This window comes from Lissotriton vulgaris, chromosome 4_1, assembly GCF_964263255.1.
Source record: "Lissotriton vulgaris chromosome 4_1, aLisVul1.2, whole genome shotgun sequence".
In the NCBI taxonomy this organism is placed as follows: Eukaryota; Metazoa; Chordata; class Amphibia; order Caudata; family Salamandridae; genus Lissotriton; species Lissotriton vulgaris.
Window position 1 is genome coordinate 393,244,446 of NC_141691.1, and position 23,602 is coordinate 393,268,047.

The following is a 23,602-nucleotide window of genomic DNA, read 5'->3' on the forward strand; positions in this document are numbered from 1 at the left end:
AAAATACATAGGCAATTAGTCCAATATGTAATGCGGACTGCAACAGTCCAGCCAGCTGTTAATACACCACAGCTGACCCCTCATCAGGGGAACACTAATAAAATTACACCACAGAACATACAGTCATGTCTTGGTAAAACACCCGTAAAACGGGAACAAATTCCTTTCTGGTTAGCACAGAAAATCACTCAAATAGAGGCAGTATTTCCTGATACTACCCCTATTGAGAAACACAGAATCTTGACCATCTGCCTTCCTATGGGAATCGCACCACACGTGGAGGACTGTGACACTTGGGGTACAGTCTTTGCTTCCATTTACACAAAAACACACGGTGTTCCGTCTATGGCGGTAATACCAGAAGTGCTAAAACAGATTCAAAATGAATTCGGTCCAGAGCCCGCTTTAAATCTAGGTATGAAATTACTGAAAGACTTCAAGCAGGTCTCGGCTATATTATTAGCTAATATAAGAGGAGAAGCAGCATCTGTGGCGATCCGCCAGAAGTTGAGGGAAACAGATATAAAAGATCCTGTTGAGCTTGCAAAAATCATAGAAAAATGCTATGAAGAATTAGGTAGAGACAGCTTGGGTGGGAAACCGGTAAAGCCCCAACTGCTCGAAAATCCTGAAAAATTATTTATTAAAAATAATTTAAACACTCCTAAAAAGAGCTGGGATGGAAATAAACAATCCACTCCCAAGGAAAAAGTTTTCCAGTCCAGAGGAAGGTCTCCTCGACGGAGGGAAAGAACTCCGACTCGAGAACACCAGTCTCCCCAGAGGGAGCCCTCTGAGAAAAGATATAACCTTAGAAATAGGGATAATCTGAAAAAACCTGATAGATATCAAAGTATTGATACACGTCCCTCTCGATCTTCTCCACAGAATTCGGAAAGAAGAGGACGGTCAGACCCAGGAGAGCACACCAAGTCCAAAGACAAGGAACCTGCTCAGAGTAAAAAATCTCAATTTCAGAAAAAGAAGGTAGCCAGTATTAGAGTAATCAACCATGCCGAGAATACTGAGGACACAGTTGAAAAACGGGGAGTGGGCATTGACAATGTTGGACAGTGCAGCAGAAATCAGTATAGCGCGCAAGATCTTGATGAGTCATCTGGAGACAGTGGACACGAATTAATACATTCAAGTTGAAACTGCCGACGCCAGACTTAGCGAGCCCCATAAAATATACGAAATAACATTGCGTATAGAGGGTGATAAGACTAGGAAAATTAAGGGTCTATTTTGGGATAAGCTCTCAAAAGGCTATGATATTCTGTTAGCTGACAAAAGATTGGCCCCCAGAGTTTGTCAGGGAGTGCCCTCGTGGCGAAGAAGTGATTATGCCTGCCTTCTCGAATCACATTCCGATTCACAAAAAATATACATATGCAAGGAAATGGGCAGTAGCCCAGGCTCCGGCATTGTATAAAAATCATGTAGGAAGGGGTGAGGAGTCTCCTCCTCACAAAATCCAATTAAAAAGTGAACCAACTGCCCAACGGCAGTATCCCATAAAGCAAGAAGCTAAAAAACAGGTCAGGGAGATCTTAGATCAACTTGAATACCAGGGGGTGATTGAAACATGCACCTCTCAAATGAACAATCCTTTGTTTCCTGTCTCCAAGCCAGACAATTCATATCGTCTAGTTTTGGACTATAGACATCTTAATACTTGTTGCAAAACGTTTGCAGTACAAAACTCGCATAGTGCAGCCCTAATGAATAATATAGTTAGGAAAAAATATAAAACGACATTAGACATATCTAATGGTTTCTTTTGTCAAAACATTGCACCAGAAAGCAGATATTTGACCGCTTTCTCCGCATTTGGGTCGCAGAAAAAATTCTGTTGACTCCCACAGGGGTTCAAGAACAGCCCAGGACTATTCTCAGCTAGGGTAACAGAGTTACTACAAATCTATGATGATGAAGCATTATCTTACGTAGATGATATTTATCTCACAGACGACGACTTGGATACTCACTTGAAAAGAGTGAACACCATTATACTTGGGTTCGCAGCAGAGGGTTACAAATTCAACTTTAAAAAGTCCCGAATTGCCCATCTGACAGTACTGTTTTTAGGGTACGAATTATCAAGTGAAGGGAAAAGCCTAGCGGACAACTTCTTAGAGAAGTGCGCTGTACTCCAAGCTCCAAAAACGCTGAAGAATTTACAGTCCATACTAGGTTTTCTGAATTTCGGAAGAACTTACATCCTAAATTACGCAGAGAGGGTTAAACCTCTCTACGAACTAATTAAACCTGATTTTAAACAAATCAATTGGACTCAAAAACACACAGAAATTTTGAGATCACTGCAAACAGACATGTTAGCAAAAACAAAATTAGATACACGTGACAACACACGTGATCTTGTAATCCGAGTCATCCCAGGAAGATGCGGATTCACATACCTAACCTCTAATGAGGGAGAAAAGGTACCAATTTCAATTAAATCACACTTGTACACACAAGTAGAAAGAACATTCAGTCACACAGAACTGTGAAAGCAGTGCAAATCGCATTAGCAAATGAACGAGAACTAGCACACGGCAAACGGATTAATATCCTTACAGTGGAATCCGCCTTCGAGGCGCTATTCAGCCCAGTAAACCTGCCTACAGTGTCACTGGATCCGAAATGAATACAGTGTATAGATTCTCTAGGAGCGGAAGATGTTAAATACTATTTCGCCCCGCAATTCGAAGAACTGAATGATTTAGAATATGAAGAAGAATATCCTCTGCCAATCGAAATTCTGCCTCTCCCACAATACGCATGTATAATCTATACAGATAGCTTTGTACAGCATTTCAACGTAGAGAGAAAATCCTACGATGCAGCGTGTGCGATCATTAAATGTCGTTGGCTGTGCGGTAAAATTACACCGAAAGTAACAAAAACTGAATCAGTAAAGTACTGCTCGGTTCAAAGAACTGAAATCAGATGTTTAAAGATGGCGCTCGAAAATGCAGAACGTGAATTCCCGACACTTATAGTGTGCGAATCTCATTTTTGCGTCAACTCTTACAACAATAAACTGCAGAGTTGGATCGAAAACGACTACAAAGATGACACAGGTGCCACAATAAAGCATAAACTGCTCTGGGAACAGGTAGCTCTTTTACACAAAGAACTACAAAAGACTCACGTGATTTACGCACAGAGTCTTCAACGTGATGGCGTTCACGTTGCAGGGAATTCATTGGCTAAAACAGCCACAGCGGAAGCAACTAAACCGGCTTCCGTAGCCACAAAAAAGCGTACAGATAAACACATAGACGGGGAAACCATGCTGGCAGTAAAAACGTCCGTAAAAGGCGACTGTGCAGCACTACCCGTAAACTATCCACTCAATTATGCATACGTAATCGATGCAAACTCCGTTCCTTTTGCTCGAATCCCTGGAGTGGGGGACAGAGTAATTCCAAACAGGAGCAGGAGGGGCTTCCTCTTACTGGAAGCACACATGGGGTTGGGTCTGAGACACCAAACAATCAAAGCCTCTCTGAAAGAATTACAATCAGAGTACTGGTGGGCAGGAATGAGCATAGATATTCAATGTTTTGCTCAAAATTGTGAAAACTGCAACCGAGATCGCAGAAATGAACAGGCCAGTGTAGTTTCAGGATCCCTGCTAGACAGCATAAGGCGGTCTATCTGCGCAATCAAAGAAGAGAAGCGCGTCCCAGTGTACACCATTAAGACGAAAAGCACTTAAAAAATGAGGCCTCCAGCACTCGGCTGACGCCTAGAACTGTTATAAAAGATTTGCGAGTCTTTATCGGCACATACGCAATTACCACGTTCTATTCTGACCAGGGTCCTGCTTTCAGCTCTCGAGCCTATAAGGAGGCCATGGCTAGCATGGGAATTGGGTTGCGGTATTCTTGTCCGTCGCACCCCGAAGGGAACAGTGTGGTAGAAAGAAAAAACCGTGACATAAAGCAATCTATAACAGCGAAGGTATTAGGTTCAGGCGCTGGGTGGGTCAAACATTTAACAAGTGTCCAGACTAGTCTTAATAACATGCCAAGAAATTCTCTAAAAGGTTTCAGCCCATACGAACTATTGTTCGGAATTAGAATGCGCGTTCAGTACCTCGATAGTCAGATGTCAGTGGTACAAGAAGAAACAACGCACTTTGATGTAAAGGATCGTTTGGCTGTTTTACAGGAACTGAATGAAACAAGAAAATCATTAAGCAACATAAAGTTAAAGCAACAGCCAAGTACCACTGACGAGGCACCACCAGCAACAGCCCCAGCAAGGCCTGTCTGGATTCCAAAGATTGGGGATCTAGTCAGAGAAAAGATCGCGGTGAAGAAGGAATTTGGGCCTTCTTACAGAAAAGCAGTACCTGTCTTGGCAGTCACCGGAACAAGATCAGTTGTGCTACCGCCCCTTGCTGGTAAAAAGGAGAACAGAGTTGTGTCTATCGATCTGGTAAAACCACAAGCATGTGGCCTATAATCAACAGTAGGCCCAGTGGACTCCCAAGAAACAACAGAATACCCAAACTTGCAACAATCCAAGAGGTTCAAACTGAAAGACTAATCACATTCGATCAGCCTGCAGTGCACAATGAAGGACTATGCAATAATGCCATGGAACTCGTGCCTCTTGAAACACAGATTGAAACAGTTCGTCAAGAAACAACACCAGTCTACAATGATGTGGCATCAGTAAGTGCTACCGAAAGACAGATTGAAAGAACAATCCCATCAATTGACAGGACTGCCTCTGGTTATTTCATCAACTTCGACAACTTCTCTGAAGATCAAAACGACCCCGAAGTGATGCCAGAAACAAAAAAGTATTATAAAGAAAATACAACAGGACTCCTTCAACAAATCAAAGAATTATATCTGGATTCACTGTTGATTGAGCATTGGATTATCTCAGGGGTATTCATACTCCTACTATGCCTAATTTTAGTTTTAATGTTAGGAAAGTTTATTACAATTGAATGGACACAGCAAGTCAGAACATCAACGTAGTCCTCAAACCACACAGATCATCCCACGTGAAGAAAAGAGAACTGTCAACAGTAAATGTCACAGCAATTCCAATACCTGGTGGGGTAGTATGGGAAAAAACAGACTATGAGATCTATGGTCCGGTCGAAATCCTGAAGTATCCTCATCAACTAAAGGTTTCCTTAAGTGACTTTGTGACACCTAGTACATTCTCTGATGATTGGGACTTTAACAGTATTAATGACATGATGTCTGATTTAGTAATGTCAGCTAGATTCACAGATCATGATTATTTACAAGGTTCATCTAGTTATGAGCAGTTATTCTGTTACACCCACTATGGGGATCACTACTTGCATAAATCTGCACAGCCTAGAAATGTTTTTATGTATAATCAATGGGAACATTGTTCTACACCACCTAAAAGCAGTTCTAAAGCATTTTTTGAGAAATTCAAATACTTCTCAGGGTTTAACACCAGTAATGCAGAAATGTTTTATTACAAACTGTTAGATAAAACAGGAATGAAAATAATGCTGACAAATTCTAAATTGATATATTCAGAAGCATTTTATGACAAAATGATGACATTTGGTTTTGATTATTGGAAAAATAATATTGAAACGAAAACAATTTGGGGTACAAAAGATTGGCAGGTGCAAGGCATTGAAGCACTATTTAGAACCTGCATGATACCAGAACAAATGTTGTTTTTAAATGACACAATACACCAAACATCTTGTCTTGGCCTAGTTAAGAACAAAGACCTTAAAACACCGTCTATACCAAAGCCAATACCTGAGAATGCTACCACAGATATTGAGTTAGACGTGTCACAAATTTTACATCTCAACAGAACACATCCTGATTGGAAAAAGTGGTTAATCTGGCCTACAGACACAAATAGCTGTCAAGATAGATTCCTGAATATAACACAGGGGTTAAAAATGACCAGATTAGACTCGAGATACTCCCAGAGACAACATCCAGGGATTATAACAACATACAGTGTAGGGAAGCTCTGCCTTGAATGGCTAACTTCGTCCACACTGGCTGAAATTAAGCAACACTTGTCTTTATTAAAAGATGGTGCTGATTTGCGCGATTTCATTCTTGCACCACGCAAACAGCGTCAGAAGCGTTTCATAGCGACCAGCATCTATGCTGCTTACAACGAGGCTTGGAAAGTAAAGCAAATTGAAACTGCTGAAAAAATACGAGAAATTGATCGTATTAATTTGGAGAAATCACTTTCTGTAGTAGACAATGGGTTAATGACTCTGTCTTCCAGAATATATTCGTTGGACAATATTGTATCCTCTGCCTTTGATGTGATAGACAGAGATTTGCTTATGTTACAACATGGCCAGTCTCAATTACGCTCTATTATAGAATTAGGCTGGACGCTGCAAAATCTTCGTTCAGGCTATGTGCCTTGGCGTTTAATCAACACGACGTCATTATTTTCCAGTTTTAACCTTACTGATAAACAGATCAGTTTGGCACAGAAAGGAGCAGACTATACAATCCTGAGCATCGAAAAACTCAAGAGATTACCATTGACAATGTCAGAAAGTCCTGTCATTGAATGGATAATACACGGAATTATCACAATTCCGATAACAACTTTCCAATTTAAAAAGTGCCTTGAGTACATACCTGCTGGCCAATATGAACAATTGGGTAAAGGATATGTAAAATCTGAATGGAAATTACCATACACTCATTCTTGCTATAGTGACAGCAACAAAAATGTATTTCTTAGTGGTAACAACTGTAAACATTCACTAAGCGGTATACTTTTGTGTCAGGGTATTAATTTACACGGAGCATGTGATGGAAATTCAAACAACCTTTCATGCCACCAGCTAGTCACACCTGCAACTCAGATAGAGCCCTTCTTTATGCAACTTTCGAACAGGAGTTACATTCTTAGAACGGATCACAGATGTTGTGGCCTCATGCCAGGGAAAAGTTATCTAGTAGAAGTAACATCCATGGTCAAATGCTGTATGCAAGCATTGTTTCCGAGTGGGCCTGCAGACATAGTGACTCCCATCTGGCCTCGTCTGAATCTCTATTCTATACGAATTGATACATTAAGCAAAATGAAATCTGTACTTTTACAGACAACAGTGCCTATAACGTCATCTAAAGAGACGTATGATCTTCTAGTTGCAAGGACAGCTACTGAAGTTCATGACCTTTTATCAACAAATTGCCCCGTGCATTTCGTAGAAATGTTAAGCCAACTCCTTAACATGTCTAGTGCAACAAGCATCCCAGGCATATTTAAGACAGTCTTTACGGGACTGCTAACACCCTTCCAGGCAATTTTGGGAATCGTTCCTAATTTTGTGCACTCTGTTTTTGGAGGCATACCATTATTTTTGGGACTTGTAGCAGGGATTCTATTTTTGACCCTCCTGCTTCGTTATGGCAAGCCTCGACTCAGACATAGCTCCCATGGGAATGGAAGAGACAATCCTAGCAATACGCTACCGGGACAGGATAACTAACGTCCTTGGATTGGCCAGGCTGAGAGATCTAAACATGACCTGGTTCCTTTCATTCAGACCTATATGGCAGAACTGTATCTTACCGGTACTAAGATGTATGCTATGCGGCAATGAATGCGTGTTGGACATCTGTCTTTCACGTCCATCAGCAGTACCAACGGACGTCGATACTTTACTCAGTCTAATAACGGCTCACGCATTGTGTTGTCCCCAGCGGCTACCAATCCTGATGACAGCATTCGTTGAGACTCCTGTACCATGACTAGGTGGTAACAGTGGAGCGAGTGACAAAAGCAACATCACCCAGGTACGGCCTTCTGTGAGCATTGCTGCTTCTGCCTTCGATGACAGCAATCATTCTCACACCTGCCAAGTTACAGCGCTATCTAATTTGGTTGAACTGTCACCTGATTTTGTAGACCAATTCTTTGAGAGCCTGTCTGATACGATGTTCTCACCCGTACAGAAACAATAACTTTTAAGAAGCTTTCCGACTCACAGCGTTCCCATGAACTCTGAATTCGGCCTTCAGTTTTGATCAACAAAAACTGCAAAAAGCTTTGGAACTATTTTTCCCCGTTCAAGCATTAATTCTTTTGAATTGGACATTTTTAATATGCTATTTTTTTTTGGCATGAACAATTCTTTGCTTAACGTAAAAACTATTCTTAGAGAACAGAAGCTTCACACTTCTATTTCTAATCACATCTAGAGACATAACAAGTTACACCAGCCTCTAGCACATGTTATTACAATGCATTTTTATGTGATGATTTATCTCGCTTTTCTTCTGTCAGAGATACTTCATGTGTAATTCTTTATGCATAATCGTTCATTGATTTCATATGCAATAATTTTTGAATGATTTCTATGCTTTAAATAACGTACAGCACCTAAATTTCATGTATTTCAAGTACGCCTATTTCAAATGCATTTATGTATTTTGGGGTGGGCAATGTTACACATGCATCTAATTGCTTTAGTTTTAGTAATTTTGATGGACATTAACCCGTGGAGTGGGTGTTGCGTGTTTATCTAGGTTCCTGATCGATACTGTGACCTTATGCCCCTATTCGGCTATAAATCCATTTATTCCCTATATTGGCATAACCGTTCAAGTGCGATTTTCTGAAAAGTCATCTCTGGCCTCACACGAACAGAGCCACATTCCAGCATAGTTCTCTCTGCCACTTCCTTTGCGACCAATTAGTGCAATGACAGAGCAGTAGTCACTATCTGATATTCCTAGATAACACTCCGAGTTCTTCAACAAGATAAAAACTCCGCAAACCTGGAAATCCCCGCTTGCTGTGTTTTGATTAGTAATGGAACTCTAATGAGCAACTGATAACTATCACTTCCTAGTGACATCTTTAATTGACGTCTTATGTCCAGCAAACTTGCGTCAAACCCGGCACCTGTCAGGTATAAATATTACCAACGTTGCCTTAAGCAATGGAGAGCTACTGTTGCTGATGCCAGCTGCCTGCAAGACCCCGTGTTGGTAAATCTAGCACTCTGTCGCTGCAGCCTGCTGTCCCTGTGGTGGTGAAGCTGCTGATACCATTATCGCTGCTAAAGCGCGAACGATGGTACAGTACGCTTAGGAGCTGAACAGCCGTCCCTCTGCGAAGACATCCAGCAGATTCCAGCTGCCCGCGGACGCTGTCCCCCCTCCTTCCTCGACGCGCTGAAGAGACCCGCTGCCTTTCTCGTGCAGAGAAATCCAGCTCCGGCGTTTCCGGTCTACCCTCGCGGGTGACTGGGATATCGAGAGTGACCCCTGAAGGAGATACCAATCCTCCATCATTCTATTCAGAGGTATGGTGTTGACTAAACCCTTAGACGAGAATTCTTGAAACAAACCTTGGCAAAACCAACTTAACTTAAGCTACTTACTTACTCCCCTTCCACGTGTTAGGCTTAGGTCAGGCACACTGGGGTAGGCTTAGTTAGAAGCACCAGTTGAGTATGTTAGCCTAATGTATATATGACTGTATATATGTTTTATTACTTTTAAACCATTGTATGGCTAAGAAACCATATCAATGCTTTTACAGTTCTATTTCGCAATCCTTATCTTACTGTACGTACTTTTTATAATAACAAGTCTTGCAATTGTGGCAATACATTTCTCTTGTACGAGAAGAAAGACTGTTCAATAAATGTTAACCCTTTATTGACAAACGCCCGTCTCTCTATTCTCTACATCTCATGAAAGTAAACTGCACTAGACTGACTGAGTGAAATACGTGTCTATTGTTTCACACGACCCTAGAGATTGACTCTTGATCTGAGGAGCAAAGTTGTCATGTTGCACGGTTGTTGGAAAGCTGAATCCCTTCTTGTCTGTGCCAAGGAAGCTGATCACTTCCTATGCAGAGAAGAAAGTTTCCAGTGACCTCTGAGCTAGTTGGTAACACAACCCAATTAAGTTTAGCATAGTCAGTGGAGGCCTGGAATATCCGCAGTTCCACGTCGATACTACTGTTTATGTTATTCCAATGCGCAGGGCCTAGTGGGAAACTAGGAACTACACTACAGTTCACCATCTGCATTTCGAAGCTCCGGCAGAAATTTAAAGACATGTTGTCCTGCTTTACCTAAGGTATTCAAAAGAATAGCCTTTTTCCTTGAAGCAGGAAATCTAAGACCATCGATGGCTTCCAAGTAATTTTCAAAAAAACCCAACCACTCTTCCCATTCAGTGGTAGGAATTTCTCCTTCAATGAGAAATGCAGGGGGAGGAGAAATAGTATGATTGGCTGTAGTTGCCATAAGTATTTAAAAGACTTTGCGGAATTAGACTGAGGCAGGCAGTAATAATTGTGATATAATGTAAAAGTAAAAAGAAAAATTACGTTTTTTTTGGTAAAAATTTTGACTGTAAATATTCACACACACTGTGTTGGTGAGGGCTTCACGTTATATTTGACTTCACAACTTGTAGGCTGGTGTAGGAAAGCTTATGAAGACAAAGAAAGCCTTCGTTGCTGCCGATCGGAAAACGTGATTGGCAAATACTCAATGCAAACCATACAGTGGTTGGCAAAAGCGTGTATTGTTAAGATGGCCGCCATGCTGTGCGCGATGACCTAATACCACATGTGACGTGAGCCAAAGTTACTATGAAACGCGACTTATGGTTGTGCGTGCACAATCCCTCTTGCTGCTTTTAACTGAGCGCGAGACCATTAACGATAATAAAAATAATAGTACCTTCCAGGAAAACAAACCATCCGATTTTCATGCGAAGCTGCACAGGCTTTAGGGTCGATGGTCCTCACTGGTGTCGGTTAGCAAACAAACACCAGCGCCGCGTCTCCGCAGCACTCAACATTTCGCCGCATCTTCACAGCACTCAGCGTCTCAATACTTTGGAATGAAGGACGAGATGAACCACCCTCGTCACCAAGAATGTTGAGATGAGAGTTATAACCAGGAGACCAAAGATGAGTGCAGTCTTCTTTATTTCAAGAAATAAGCATAACAAGTATGAACTTCTGTCCTGCCTCAGCAACCGCCAGACAGAGAATGCTGAATACAGAACATGCTGTTCCCAACACTCTATGTGATGCACATAAACATGCAGACTAGAACTAGAACATAGATGACATCACGCTGCAAAATAAAGAGTAAGGCACAACAATCCACAAATAGCGTGAGGCAGAAATATTGCTGACAAGGATATCTATTTTATAAGGTAAGTAATATCGAGGTAAAAAATATCTATGTTGTTAATATTGTTTACAAAAATATCTATGTTGTTCTTACTAACAATAAAAATATCTACGTAGTTAATATGTTTTACAAAAATATTGTTGTTAATAATATCTTTTTAGAATTATTATTATGTATTTCAGAATATATTTTAATTGTATATGTTATACATTGTTTATCATAAATGATGTTTAATAAAGTTTATACATTTGTAGTTGATTTTAATTTAATTTGATTGTTTATTGTAATTTTTTGTGTCATAGCTGATTGTGAGTTTTGTAGAGGTGTACGTGGGAAGTAATTTAATTATAATCAATTCATAATTATGTTTTACACATTATTAATTATTTAATTGATAATTAGTTATGTAAATAGTGTAATTAGTTAATTTTGTAAGTTAAGTTTTAGGTGCGGGTAATGAGATTTGTAGGGGTATATGGTGGGAAGTAAATACATTTTAATAAATTAATAATTAAGGCTCTCACTAGGACCGTCCCACCAACTTCCAATATATCGGTTGGACCACAGCGGTCAAGAAGCCCGTCGGGGCGCTGACACCACCATAGGGATTATGATGTCCAGTTCCCATAGCCTTTTCATGGTGGTGCACATCTATGGAAAGTATGTTGGAATGGGACTTTGGGGGCCCCTAGCAGGACCAATACCCCCATGGGCCTCCGCTATGTGGCCAGGGGGCACATGCGGTGTCCCCCAAACATCCATGCACCATGTGCTAGGCACCCCCAGGCATGTTGTAAATTGGGGGATTAAGTCCCCTTAAATCCTGAGGGTCCCTGCGGGCCAACTAGCCCACCAGGTTCTCCAGTAAGCACCACAGAGCTGCGTTGCAGAGAGGTGTAAAAAGAGGTGTGGCCTCAGACCGCCTCTCTGCAACGCAGCTCTGTGGCACTTACTGGAGATACCTGGTGGGCTAGTTGGGGACTCAGGGACCCTCAGGATTCAAGCAGACTTAATCCCCCAATTTACAAAGGGCCAGGGGGTGTGTTTTCACACTTGTAATATCAGACAACGCCCCCTCCCTGCATCACTGTGCAAACGCGCCCTCTGGTGCATTGTTAATAGGAGGATTAAGTCTCCTTGAGTCCTGAGGGTGCCTGGGGCCCAACTAGCCCATCATGTACCTCCAGTAAGCGCCACAGAGCTGCGTTGCAGAGTGGTATAAAAAAGGGGGCATGGCTTTGGACCACCTCTCTGCAACGCAACTCAACACAACACAAAAGGAGCCTTCACCTGCCCCTCCTGCCACTTCACCTGCATTCCCATGAGATTTGGGATCACCTGGACAGCTCTACCCAGGGCATTATTTTACTCACAGAAACCTGGGTGACCCCAACTGACATTGCCACTGCAACGGACATCGCCCTGGCCATCCCCACCTGATATAAGCTCATCAGATGAGACCGCTAACACAGGCCAGGGGTAGGACTCATCAGCATCTTGAAGAACACTATCTGCTATACCACCTCGAAGGAACCAAAACCAATTACACATCATCTTCAAGCTGTGATTCACAGCCAAGTTCACTCTGTGTGGCACCCTGGTCTGCAGATCCCCAGGACCCTGAGCCACCTTCACCAACAACATCCCAGACTTTGTTGCCACACTAGTCGTCAACTCCAGAGCCTACCCACAACTCCCAACTAGAGGACCTTAACAACCCCAACCTCAGACTCACCCAACACATATCCGACTCCACCCACACCGCCGGACACATGTTGGACCCTTTTTTACCTCACCCAATGAGATCATGATCAACTAACCTACACCCATCAATTGGTCTGGCCATGTCTTTGTAAAATTCATAATCAACATCCCCCAACACAGGAGACCAACTGCTACAGGTCCCGCCTGCTAATGCTGAAAAATATAGCAGAAGATGATTAGGCTCTACCCTCTAAAAGAACCACCCACAGCATACCTGCGCCAACACCCTAGCCTTTCACAAGCAAAATTAAGACTTTCGATGCTCATGACGGAACGGTTCCGTCATGAGCATCGGTTGAGCTGTGCTCATGACGGAACCGTTCTGTCATGACCACGCCCGTTTTCGTTAGGGCTCAGCACCCGGCGGTAAATCTTACCCGCACGGATGTGGTTAAACCACAAGAACACAAACTCAGGTCGATTGGTACACGGAATAACTCATAATGACTGAGTAGCACTACAAGCAACTGGAACAGAGGTAGAAACAAGCCAAGAAGACACAAACAAGAACATCTTCAAATCTGCCCTGAGGAGTTACCACCCTAATCACAGAGAAAACCATCACCATATAAGACACTGCCACAATCATAAAGACCACGTGGGCACCTTGTCACATCCTTTCCCTCACTATGCCTTCAACAAAGGATTCACCCCAATCACCAAAGTACTCACCCTCATGCTTTAGAACTCCATTAACACAGCCACATTCCTGGAAGCACCCAGCGTCCAATAGTATCCCGAAGGAACCGTCAGCAGACCTGACCAAGCTTGCAAACTAGAAACCAATATTTCTACTACCTACCTAAGGTCATAGAAAAAGTAATCAACAGACACAGTGCCCCCCTCAGTGCAGCTCTCAATGTATCTGGCAGGCTCCTCGTAGTTAGTAAATGATATGATCACATCTCACCTGCCCTCAAGAGTCTCAATTGGCTCCCATTGAGGGCAGATGCAACCTGAAGACAGTTTGTATCATCCACAAAGCTCTTCATAAAAAATACCCAAATACCTAGAAACCAAACGTTCGAGAACAGGAAGAGGCTGGGCACTTAGAAGCACCAATTCTCTTCTTCTCATACCTCCTAACCCGAGTAAGTTTTTTTCGCTAGTGTCATGCAAGGTGTAATCCTTCATTTGAAAAATACAACAAACCAGTGCAAGTATTCACTTGTGTGTATATATATGTATATATATATATGTATTTGCTCCACAGCTTTCTTCACAAATCCCTCAGTAGAAGAAAAACGGCAGCAGTCACGGGATTATGGCAATTTCCAACAAACTTTATTCAAGACAAACGCGTTTCGGGAAGCGTCCCTTCCTCAGTGTCATAAGGGAACGCAATGCGTGGCTCCATTTTTAAAACATTCAAACAGTGTGATACCAATAGCCAAAGGACTGCACTCTGCACGATCATGGGCGCCATCTTAGAGTGTGTTTTAATGCACATTTAAGCATTCATTTTCTGTATCTAAACAAATACAACTACACTTTAATATTGCCGTGTATCGGCATTGGTGTCTCTCCAAAAGAGACATCTGTCCCTTGAAAACTTAGTCTCACAATTTCTGTTTTTATGACTAAGATTGCCGGTATGTGTCCAGTCCATATCTCTCTTCATGAACCGAGTATATGAGGACTGTGTATCACTCACTAAAATTTTGAGTGACACTGTCATTTGCTGGTAAAAACCTGCTAATTTTATGTTGCACTAAGCGTGATTCCAAAGATGTAAATCTTGCCGTGGATCGGCAATTGCAGCCAAATGGCTGCTTTTCCTCATATATAAGAAGGAGACATTCCAAGAGACATGTTCTCCAGACACACACCACTTTATCTTGTCAATGAGAAAAGAAAAAAGATTATCTCCAGAATTTTCAAAAATATATATACCTCCGATTATTCACAATAATTACATATATAATTAATTCCATTAATTACATTTTCTTGTTAAAAGGAGCTGTCAGATTAAACACATCATGAGACATCAAATAACCAGATCTAAAGTATAGATTAACCTTGAAAAAGAGAGATAAAATTCCAGATTATCATACAGAAGTTATTAGATTGGCATAAATCACATTTCATTAGTTTTACCCAAAATGTGAAGCCATCTCTTCCCCCGTGTTGAGTCCCCCCGGTGTTTTTGTTTCAAGATCTACTATGTATCGTGATTCAAGCCTTCTTAGTTTTTGTAATTTATTTCCTCCCCTGATATTTTTGGGAACACAGTCTAAGCAAAAATATTTTAGATGACCTCTATCACTGTTGTGCTTGATGGCAAAATGGCGAGCGACTGGGTAGGAAAAGTCCTTATTCACAATTGCTCGCATATGCTCAAGGATTCTCAACTTTACCGGGTTAATAGTGCTGCATGGCTAGTGTGGCATGACATGAACTTATTGATCCTCCTTCCACCACTGCACCCACTTACTTCATAAGAGAGGATACGTTTACTGGACGCACAGGCTTTACATCTTCCACAAGGGAAGAACATTTTTGCATCTTTTAACGTTCCTGGTTGTTTTACCATTGGATTTAGGTGGCTATGAACCAATTGGTCCCTTGGTGACCTCGCTTTTCTGAAGGTGATCAATGGGACAGGGGGAATGTCGGGTCCGACGATGGAATCAGTTTTAAGAATATGCCAATGTTTGATCATAATAGATCTTAATCTGTGGGAATCCACAGAATATAGCGTGATTAATCTAAATTTACCATCATCAGAAGTTGGACCACTTTTCTTTTTAAATAAGTTCTGTCCAGATAATTTCCTCACACGATTAAGTGCATCTTGTTGCAGATTTTGTTTATAGCCTCTCTGTAAGAATCTCTCCACACTTCCCTGTGCTGCTATTTCAAAGTCATTGTCAAGTGTACTATTTCTTTTTAGATGTAAAAATTCCCCATAAGGGATGCTGTTAATCAGTCTGCGGGGGTGACTACTGGATGCATGTAATATGCTGTTGTCCGCAGTGGGCTTGCGGTACAAAGAGGTCTTGATTATATCATTATTAACCTCAATTTTCAGGTCCAAGTAATTAACTGTTTCCTTGCTAATCTCCCCAGAAAATTTGAGGTTGCAGTTATTATCGTTTAGTACTTTGATATATCCCTCTGCCTCTTCCTTTGATCCTTGCCAGATTAGACAGAGATCATCAATATATCTGTACCAAGCGACCACCTTGTTTGACCACTCAATATTCCCTGGGGCCCAGGCTACCTGCTCCTCCCACCAGCCCACTAAAAGGTTCGCGTAGCTGGGGGCGAAGCAGGAGCCCATCGCCGTACCAGACAACTGTCTAAACAATGTTTCCTGGAAAAGAAAGATGTTATTTCTCAGACAAAAGTTTACAAGTTCCAGTAACATTTTGTTATGCATGGCCAATTTCAATGGCCGTTTGTTTAGAAAACACTCCACCGCATGCAGACCTTGTTCGTGATCAATGCATGTATATAGTCTGGTTATATCAAGTGTTATTAACCAATAGGTTGGTAACCAGTCCAACTTTTCAATCTTTTCAATGAAGTCAGTTGTATCCCTGATATAGGATTTAAGGGTCAAAACAAACTCAAATAGATAGTGGTCCAAAAACTTTTAGAGATTTTCTGTTAGTCCCCCAAACGAAGAAATAATAGGTCTTCCTGGAGGTTTGGAGGTATTTTAGGCAAATGAGAAAATGTTGGGATAATCGGATCTGTGGTTTTCAAAAAAAGATATTCATCCAAGTCCAACATTTTCTTATCATGCCATTTCTTTAGAAGGTTGTGTGCTTTCATAATACTTTCCTGGTATTCTTTCTTAGTTGTTGTTTCGTAGCAATGTAAGTCTGTAAGTTGCCGCATGGCTTCTTCTGTATATTGTTCTCGTGATAGTATAACAATGTTCCCTCCTTTATCAGATGGTTTACAGATGATAGTCGAGTCCTCTGATAACGTTTTGATTGCCAATCTTTGAGATTTAGTAGTATTGTATGTCTGTTTTTTAGATGTAGGTTCCAATCGAATTGCCATCAGATCCCTGATGGCAGCATCCGAAAAAGTGTCAATGGCATCAATTGGAGTTTGTGGTAAGAATCTCGAAGCTGGTTTCAAACCACTGTTTGGTGCCTCTTGTTCAATCTCTATATTGGCTAATCTTTGTGTCAATGAGTCTGTTGTTTCATCGTGTATCACCTCCGATCGAAGACTTTCTAGGAGTTCACATGCAGTCAAATCATTGACATTAAGAAGATCAGTTTCTTTTTGATTTTGTCTTAAATATTTGGTTTCCTTGCTCGTGGGTTTGACCTTGAAGAATTTATGCAACTTGATTTTCCGGATAAATTTAAAAAGATCGATTCTCGTCTGGGTGTACTCCATGCGAACATTGGGACAAAAAGTTAATCCCAATTTAAGGACAGATTCCTCACAAGTTGTTAATGTTCTATGAGATAAATTCACAATTGTAAGCTGGTCCTGTTGTTCTATCTTCTGGAACCTCACTTGCTTCTTTTTATTCTCAGGGTTATATTTCCCTTTGTTTTTGTATTTGCCTTTCCCTTTCCAGCCGCCTCTTCTGGTTTGGCGTCGTCCTCCGGGGGTTTGTTCTTTCCTCCCCTTAACCAGTTCAGCCTGATGATGTTGAATTCGTGCTGAAAGGGGGTTTTATCTGGTGCCCCGGATGGTCCGGCTATTTCATCGCCCGATGTCTCACTTCCAGTAACTTCGGAATCAGAAGTTTCAATTCTTTCTTCCGTTGTGGCAACAGGCTTCAGATTTTTCTTTGCCAGATCTTTCCTTGTTTGATCATATTTTTTCGCAAAGGTTAGCACCCTGCCCATTGCATAATCTCTCTTGTCACGGTCAAACTTCTCTTGCTTTCTTGTTTTGATTTTGAGCTCATATTTTTCCAATCTCTTCTTCATTGCTGTTCTTAAATGTTCTTGTTGGTCTTTGTCAGTGTTTTTAGACAGCTCCTCCTCCATGGCCTCCATTTCTTTTACCACTTTGTCTCGTTCGCTCCATGCGAACTGGACAAGGATTTCCAGCATTCCTTTGCACGAAAGTGCTGTGTGAGCTGCCTACGCCTCCAGCAGGAGGGGGTCGGGATTTTCATAAGCCGGGACAGTGAAGATTCTTAGTCCTCTCGGCACTCTTTGTACTTCGATGTAACCTTGTAGGGAGGTGCCTTCCCACCATTTTCGTAGTTCCCTTTCGTACAGCTTTTCCAGGTTTTGAAATTGGGTCATGAGTGTGTTTGTAATCTCCACATTAATCTTAGGTGGTGGTTGAGAAATATTGGGGTTTTTATTTTTTAACATTCCACCCGCCGCATCTCTGCGTTCCGCCATATTAAACATCTTGTGGTTTAAGGTAGGTCAAACGTAGTATCCCGGTCCCGGAATTCCACCCCTCCTTTGTTTGTTGTGATATTTTTGCCACCCCTCGCCTTACCGTTCACAATTACGGGTACTTTACAAGGGATGATGCTAGCAGACTCACCGCAAATTCATCGCGGTATGCTGCTCGTCCTTGTTCCCCGCTTTTCGTTTTTTCTGCGATTCAATGCCGGAATCGTTTCTTTTCCGTCTGGGTCTTTCAAGTGGCGGTGGTGCACTCGCTCAAATTATCATTGCTCCGAAGTTCACCAGTATCGCGAGTCACTCTGCTGGCGGGTGCTGCCACGCGTTGGTGTACCGCGTCCAAAATATTTGCTTCACGGATTTCTTCACAAATCCCTCAGTAGAAGAAAAACGGCAGCACTCACGGGATTTTGGCAATTTCCAACAAACTTTATTCAAGACAAACGCATTTCGGGAAGCGTCCCTTCCTCAGTGTCATAAGGGAACGCAATGTGTGGCGCCATTTTTAAAACATTCAAACAGTGTGATACCAATAGACAAAGGACTGCACTCTGCACGATCATGGGCGCCATTTAGAGTGTGTTTTAATGCACATTTAAGCATTCATTTTCTGTATCTAAACAAATACAACTACATATATGTGTATATATATATATATACATATATGAATGAAAATATATATGTACAAACATATATATATATCTATACACGCACACACACACACACACACACACACACACACACACACACACATATATATTCATGACCTACTGGCGGTCTCCAGTAGGTAGTTACAGTTATCAGGGAGTTTCCATGGGAAGAGCGTTTTTTCATTTTGCAATAACCTAGGCATCGGTTGACAAATCCTAAAAAAACTAGTTTGACACTCATTTCAGCAGCTGGCTTGAAAATTTGGGGAAATCTGTTAAATGAGGGCCAGGAAAAAGAGGGATCCCAAAACACGTTTTTCCAATGTTAATTTCCATAAGAGCTTTATATACAGCTACATCCCGAGCTGCTCAATGGAATTACACCAAATTTGGCAGAAAAGTAGCTGTTGGTCCAGAAAGTTATCTTTTTGTTAATTGGTGTAAATCTCCTGTTGCATATATTGGGACGCAGAGGATCCGTAGCCTCTTCTGATCTTGTGCTGAGATCTAACTAGCTGCCAACCTTTCAAATCAGGAAGTCTTGGCAGCCATCTTGTGACTAAGTTTGAACTGCATTTCAGTGCGTGCAATGTAGTTCATTTTATTTAGTTACTTACCTACATTCGTCCGTATGCCGGAGTTCACTAATGCCCCTCTTCGCCCCACCGCCCCGCAGCACTTCCTCGAGGAACCACTACTGTTTATAAGGCAAACAAAGTGGGAGTCCTAGATTTCTTTTTTTTCTTGCTGTATCCCAGGTGTAACATGTAGTTATTTGGTCAGGCAAAGGTAGGTTTGATCAGATCGCTAAACCAGTGCTTTTTTAAAAATGGGCACGCAGGACAGTTGCCCGGGGCCCCCATGCAGGCCAGAATGTACCATTAATTTTCCGTTACATTTTGTTATTACTGTGAGTGGTTATGTTGGGAGTGCCCAGTGCACTGCTTTACCTGGGGCATATAATGCTGTTAAGACGGCGCTGCACTAAACCCGTAATGGCTCTTTTTGCCCCATTACATCAGTGAATGTTCCTGTGCATGGTTCAACGCAAAGGATGAGTCTGTATAAGCACTATTGCACTAAATTAGCAGACAGAAACTGTATTTCTCCATGGGCCCTCACATTCATTGCATGACAGGAGGTGCCACGACTTGGTATGTTCACATATGTGGATGACAGGCACATAATAATAATTGAGCAGGTCGGTGAGACACAAGAAGAAGGAAGTGAACCCTTCCATGCACCTACTGACTGTGCAATAATAGGAATGCTTGGCCAGATTTCCCAAGGAGCATTAAGTACATGTTGTTAATAAAGTCTTGAGAGAGCAGGGGGAACATGCAGGCCTAGGGGCCTAGGGGCCCATTACTTTCTCGGTTAGAAAGCCTATGAAATTAGGTCAAAGGCTTTCCAATCGAGATCGTCGGTTTCAATTCAGCCTGCCTAATTTCAATGTAGGCATTCGGAATTGAAACCGGCTGGATTCTGACAGGCTCAAGGAGGCCATCGGCCTGTCAGAGACCAAACCATAATCCTAATGACCATCATTTCTGCTTTTGGGATTACGTTGTTCTGTTTGTGACAAGCTTTCCATGCCGGGCATTCTGACATGGATAGTCTGATAGAAAGCGGGACCCCCTTCTCCTTGCGGTCTCAGGTTGGGGCCGAGGGGCCACCTATGGTGCCCCCTGTTGATCCCTGCACAGTTTACGGCCATAGCACAAGTTCCCATAGGCAAATGTGAGTAAGTTACCGCACAATATGCGATCGCATCCTAAATAGTTGATTGGGCAGCCGACCAAAGGTTGGTTGCTCCCAATTTTGCAGTAATGTCAGTAGGAAGCAACTTCAATCGACAACATAATCTGCTCCATAGTTGTAATCTTTACAAAGCATGCACTCTTACGAGTCGAACCAGGCCCTACGATCATGAAGAAGTGGGAGGCTTATAGAATTATGCCCTTAGAAGATTTTGAATTACTAAGGAGCTGCATGATGACTAATAGGGTCATTTAGACTATAGTGTGAGGCTGGTTAGTCCGCCAGTGTGGCCAAAGTGTACAGCTGAAGCACTTTCTTCAAACTATAAAAATGGTCGAACCTATGATTCAGGGCAGCATACTAAATATTATTTTTCTTTTGCAGAAATAAATCCCTTTACGTGTAGGACATTTTGTTCTTTTCATTGTGAGTGAATAGTGAATTTTCATTTCTGGGACTGCCCCACTTTGTAAGGAGGCGCTGGACATGAAAAATGTGTGTCCCTTAACCGCATCGATGCGGCGGCTTTTCCCGCTGTGTGCGGCATTTTTCGAAATACCGTGTTACATGACGAGCTCAGCTCGTCATCAGCACACGGTAGGTAAGCCTGATGACGAGCTGAGCTCGTCATCAGCATCGAAGTGGTTAAAAGAGTGGGTCTTCTCGTGCATTAAGTCAGTGGGTTTTGGACGGCACACCCAGCTGAGGCTCTTTTGTGGGGAATTTGTAGGTTGCTCCACCTCTAAATGACATAGACACACTGCCGATTTGTGAGAGACCCAGTAATTCACAAGGTGCCTCCCAGTACGCCAAACCTGAAATGATGCCCAGTCATTTACTGGTAATCTTCATTACTCTGATTTCATATTCCTAGTCCCATTCCTTATGTTACCTCCCTCCTCCCGTTTTATTTGGGAGTTTTTGTGGAGGCTTGTAGAATCAGAATGTGTGGCAGTTCTGTCAACCTCCAATAGGTAATGGGGAGGGACTTATTTTTTGTTTTAGGGGTGCTCGGTAGAAGTGACCTTGGTGAGTTTTCCTTACCACCTCTGCAGGCAGTAAGGAATGGGGGGAGAAATGGATGGGGAAGTAAAACCGGATTTAAACCTTTTGCATTCCATATCCATTCTCCAAGCCTATATGACATGCAATTTATGTATAAGAAGGTACCTGAGCGATAATCTTTCTTGATTTGCTGTGCCTCTGGCCTCATTTATTCAGATATAGTGATGATATCCTAATGCAGAAATATTTGGCATTTGGCAGAATTTATTGAGTGGATGCTGTCACCTTCCATTAAACTTCGTCTAATTAACCTGATTGCTATTAAAACAAAGTTGACACATTTGATATAATCTTGACCAATGCTCATAAATCAAAGGTCATCAGTCCCGAGCCGGACTGGCCTATAGGGAAATCTGACAGATCAGTGTGTGGGCGTGGTTTGGGCTGTTTGCAGGTTTTATGGTCTGGTGGGCCGTATTTTTCACTGATATTACCAGTCCATAAACATTGTCGGCAGCAACGGCACATGCATATGTAGTTGCTCATATCTTGGAAAACACATATGCAGCGTGTCTTTACAAGTTCAAAACTGCCCTGATTCACAAATGTGGGCCCCTTGTTTAACTCTGATTTATTAATGATGGGCACTTTTGTTTTGGTGCCTGGGTCTTTTTTTCAACTGACCCTGCATCAGTCTAACCTAATGGCAATTTAATATCTGTGTCTTAAACGAAGAAGTTGTGTGCTTATAAATAATAATATCAATGATAATAATGACTTTTCTTTTGTGTAATGATGTCTTGTAAAGCGCATGAATCACCCCATATGGGGTATCTCCGCGCTGTAGACCACTGGGGAACCCGTCCTGGCTTCCCCTGTGAGATGGTCCCTACTGGGTATCTCCAAGGTGAAACCAGCCATCCCCGGCATATGTGGGGGGCCGTTGTGGAGATGAGGCAAGCTAATGCCCAGAGTTACCGAGTGTGATCCCTGGTTAGAGTAGGCACAGAGGCAAGAATTATCGAGTCCGCTGACCCTGGTCCACGACCCTGCCGCGTCGGGAATTGAACCCTGGTCCCAGGCCGTCCTCTGCTTCCGGGTCTGCCGCCTCTAACCAGTGAGCCATACCACTCCACAAGTATATAAGTAGCATCATACTGCAATTTCGCTGTTTTCATGCGCTGTAAATACAAGATATTATCACAAAACAAAATAGGTCAAGCATTGCTTTGTGCTTGCATCTGCAATCTTCAGCTACTTTTCATGCAGATATTTACACTGATGTAATTTTCCATTACGTAAATGCATTATATGTTTTGTGTTGTAGCATTAATAAAGCGTGTTTAAAAATTGTATACATTTTCAGGGGATGTGGTTAGCTTTGCCAATAAAGGGATCTCAGAAACAAAGGTGCCTATTTATGAAGAGGTTTGCGTTGCGTTTGCACCATGTAAGGTGGTGGATGCAAAACGCAAACCTTAAGTAAGATTTATGAAGCCACGCAAAGCACTTTGCATGGCCCGGAGTGGTTTCATAAATCTGGAGTAGCGCAACACAGTGCAAATTGCTGCATTGCTTCACTCTGCCCTAGGAAGACATTCCAGGGGCATTGCATCGGTGTTCCCATGCAGTCCTGTGGTCTTTGACGCATTCAAGATTTACCAGTACTGGTGAACCTGGGAATGTGCCAAAAAGTGAAGCCTTCCCAAGGAGGGCGTAACTAGGAGAAATAACTCTATTTCTCCGCATTTCTTGCCTTTTGCAGCACACCTAGAAAGAGTAATCCGCCTCCTAAGATTGTTTTTGTGCAGGAAGGTGGCCCTTTTTGCACAAAAACATTCGTGCATGCAACACAGGCACCCTTGCAGCATAGTGCAAGGGTGCCTGTG

At 42.2% G+C, this 23,602-nt stretch overlaps 1 protein-coding gene across 1 annotated transcript in view; it reads left to right on the plus strand.

Annotated features, from left to right (window-relative positions):
* Window positions 1–23,602, plus strand: part of LOC147718790 (connector enhancer of kinase suppressor of ras 2-like) — a 1,944,591-nt gene that overhangs the window by 328,554 nt on the left and 1,592,435 nt on the right. The gene's annotated exons all lie outside the window — the stretch shown is intronic.